Source organism: Trichosurus vulpecula, chromosome 1 (genome assembly GCF_011100635.1).
Source record: "Trichosurus vulpecula isolate mTriVul1 chromosome 1, mTriVul1.pri, whole genome shotgun sequence".
NCBI lineage: Eukaryota > Metazoa > Chordata > Mammalia > Diprotodontia > Phalangeridae > Trichosurus > Trichosurus vulpecula.
Genome location: NC_050573.1, coordinates 131,652,320 through 131,656,259, shown reverse-complemented (window position 1 = coordinate 131,656,259; position 3,940 = coordinate 131,652,320). Strand labels below are relative to the sequence as shown.

Sequence of the window (3,940 nt, the reverse complement as noted above, 5' to 3'; positions counted from 1 at the left end):
TCAAGGCTTTATATAAAGAGAGGAATTCCCACTAAAAAATTATATGGAGAAATAATTTGGAGTGCTCAGGTTGCCCCTATACCGCAATATTCTAGCAAATTCTTGGTCTTTATTTAGTTCTCTTTTTAGACTTTATATAATCTGTGGAGCAAGGACTTTACTATACCCCTGCTAGTTGGAACATTTTGTGTGTTGGCCCCATCTTCATCAACCTCAATTCAATTAATGGTTGAGTGGGCAGCTAACAAGTAAGTTCAAAAAGTGTGCTTAAAATCCTGCCTAATGGTTAGACTTGAGATGGAAGGGAATTTATTTTCTATTAATTAAGGAATAATATGTTTCTGATGTAAACATCTAAAAGACGATATTTTGCAATCGTGATCATATAAACATGTCATTTTTCCTATTCTAGTGCACAGAGTATAAAATGAAACAGAAGAAAATCGATCTAGCATAAATAAATCAAAATAAATATTTATCACTACATTTATTAAGACATCAGGATAACTTTGATCTAGCAATACCACTAGCAGGTCTGTATCCTAAAGATATCTCAAAAAAGGGGAAAGGACCCCTATGTACAAAAATATTTATAGCAACTCTTTATGTGGTGGGAAAGAACTAGAAATTGAGGGGATGCTCATCAATTGGGGCATGGCTGAACAAGATGTTGTATATGAATTTAATGTAATGCTATTGTGCTATAAGAAATGATGAGGGGGACGTTGGGATGACCGCAGCTGCATGAGCACCACGCTGGTCAGTCCAAGGGAGGGGAGCAACACGAGGAAGCACCATCAGGTCGTGGAGGAGACACCAGCCCCAGGCCTCATCCTTGCAGAGTTGCCCACTCCGCCAGGCCAGGTTATTGCCAATACAAAGAAAAATATTGACACTTGCATCCTGGAAGTCTAACACTTAAGAACGTGAAATAAGAGACTTTATTCTGATTTGGACATGGCTAATCCAGGAGCAACAAGACCCAATGGGCCAAATACTTGGAATAAAATTTGCCAGTTCAAACTAGTACTTCTTGGTGAATCTGTTATTGGAAAATCAAGTTTTGTGCTTCAACTTGTGATGTGCCAATTTCATGAATTTCAAGAGAGTACCATTGGGGCTGCTTTTCTAACCCAGACCGTATGTCTGGATTATCCAATGGTAAAATTGGAAATATGGAATACAGCTGGACAAGAAAGATATCATAGCTTAGCACCAATGTAGAGAGGAGCACAAGCAGCAATAATTGTATATGACATCACAAATCGGGAATCTTTCGCAAGAGCAGAAAAAACTGGGTTAAAGAACTTCAGAGGTAACAAGTCCTAACATTGTAATAGCTTTAGTAGAGCAAGGCTGATCTAGCAAATAAAAGAGCTGTAGATTTCCAGGAAGCACAGTCTTATGCAGATGAGAACAGTTTATTAATCATGGAGACATCAGCTAAAACATCAATGAATGTAAGTGAAATATTCATGGCAATAGCCAAAAAGTTGCTGAAGAATGAAACACAGAATCCAGGAGCCATTTTGCCAAAGGATGAGGTGTAGACCTTGATGAACCCACACAACCAACTAGGAGTCAGTCTTGTACTAGCTAAACTATCTGGAATATTCTTCTGCTTCCTAATTATTAATAACAGTGGAATTGGAGCATTTAATCTGGCCCAGTACAACTTCCAAAAAGGAGAAGAGACTAATAACATAGTCAAGTTTCTAATAATAATTATTTTATGTGTCTTGAACTTAATTTTTAATAACATGCATGTGTCACTATTTGACTAATGTTTTAGTCATAGAAGGAGCAAATGGAAGCTCTTAATATTTGCTTCATTGGATGATTGGGTGTTGGGGAATCAGTTCTTGCCATTATAAATATAGAAGAATTATTGTACGGATCCACAATTAAGCAGCTAGTTCCTCTAAATTCCCATGTTAATGCAGATACAATCTATGACACAGAATTGGAACTCCTTAAATTGTTCTTTTAAAATAAATTCTTCCTAGAAGCCAATCCTAAAGATATTTCTGCTTATCTGCAGTATGCATATATATCTGCCAGTATCTATTTTAAGTGCATATGCCACATTTTAATAATTTAATCCTTAAAAATAGGGAAAAACACTTAGACATTCATGTCTTCAGAAAAAAAATGAACTTTACTTGGTACATGGCATCTGAATTATAGTGCCCTATTCTGTTTTTAAATGCTGATAAAAATCAAGTTTATCCCCATTTTCTCTAATAAGGACAAGACTAATAAACTCAACTTGACAGAGAGAAGTGATTTCCTTCAAACATAAGAGCTCTTAAAGTAAAATGAAAGAAACCAAGTGTCTGTGATATTTTTTAATCATTGCTGGCCATTTATGTGGGGTGGTTGTGTTTTGTTTTGTAGTGAGTTTTTTTGATTATTTTGGAAACAATCTAGTCAATGCATTAACAATTATGTACATTCAACTTGATTATTTTAAACTTGGATCTTCAAATGTATTGTAAATAGAGTTCTGCATTATAATCCCCATTTATGTTTAAATAAGTTCTGTAATACTTAATAGTTAAGAGTTTTGTATAATGTATAATGTAATAGTTAAGAGTTTTAAAAGTATGCAAAATGTAGTTACTAAAACAGCTAATTATTTCATCTTCACTCATTCCCTCTCTTCCTCCCTTGGATTTCAGAGAGATTTCAGTCATTTCTCCATAGCTAGAACAGTAATAAAACGAAGCTACTGTGTGGTAACATGAGTACTGCTGTCTGTCAATAATGAACTTTGCAGCCTTGTTTTCTAAAGTTATTTTACTTTGATCTGTTCCATATATTGCACTAATACTTTTAGTTATTTTCATTATATGAAATCTACCAAGTATGTGAGAGAAAATTTAATCTATGTAAATGTTGAGCTGCTAGTGGAAACTTACTTGTGCAGGTTGCAAATTTGCAGTAATTGGGGCTAAGCAAGGAAAAGTTTTACCTTGAGGGGCTCAGGCTTTAATAAAGTGGTATAAAACAGGGGAAAGAAGAAATGATGAGCAGGTAGATTTCAGAAAAATCTGGGAAGACATACTTGAACTCATGCTGAGTGAAGTGAGCAGAAAACTGTTGACAATAACAGCAACACTATGCAAGGGTCATCTATGATACAATTAGCTCTTTTCAGCAATACAGTGATCAAAGACAATTCCTAAAGACTCATGATGTAAAGTGCTATCCACTTCCAGAGAAAGAACTATGGAGTCTGAATGGATTGAAGAATATTTTCTTCATGTTTTTGTTTATTTTTTTCTTTCTTTCTTGTGGTTTTTCCATTTTTTTCTGATTCTTCTTTCACAACATGACTAATGTGGAAATATATTTAATGTGAGTTTACAAATGCAACTTATATCAGATTGCTTGCTATATTTGGGAGATGTAAGTACAGGAATGGAGGGAAAAGAAATTGGAATCATATCAAAGTGAATGTTGAAAACTAAAAAAAGGTAAATAGAACAACACTAAAAATTAATTGGGTGGGAAAAAATAAAATTAAAAAAGTATAAACATTTTTATATTAATATCATTCCTTAGAAGGCAAACTTTTTATGGGAAGGCACAATTTTTCATCCTCTTTGTAATGTCAGTAACTGACTCATGCACATAATAGTACTTTAAAAATTCTTGTTGAGTTGGGTTGGCTATATTGTGATAGAAAAGAATCAGAGTACATGGGATTAGATGCTTAGATTTTCAGATTCACTTAAAAGAAGCCACTCTGTCCTCCTATAAAACATCCTTTGTTCCCAAATTCTCCATGATAACCATATTTTTTGAACCTCAAGTAAAATAGATGATTTGACCAAGAAGAATCCTTTTGAAAAATCTCATTATAATTACATTTTCTATTCTTAGAATCTGCATGGAACCAGAAAATCTGGGACACATGGTCATCTTGTTCATTAGA

General features: G+C 34.2%; 1 pseudogene; it reads left to right on the top strand.

Annotated features, from left to right (window-relative positions):
• The first annotated feature begins 957 nt into the window (after nt 1-957).
• LOC118834181 lies at nt 958-1,600 on the top strand (annotated as a pseudogene).
• The last annotated feature ends 2,340 nt before the right edge of the window (nt 1,601-3,940 follow it).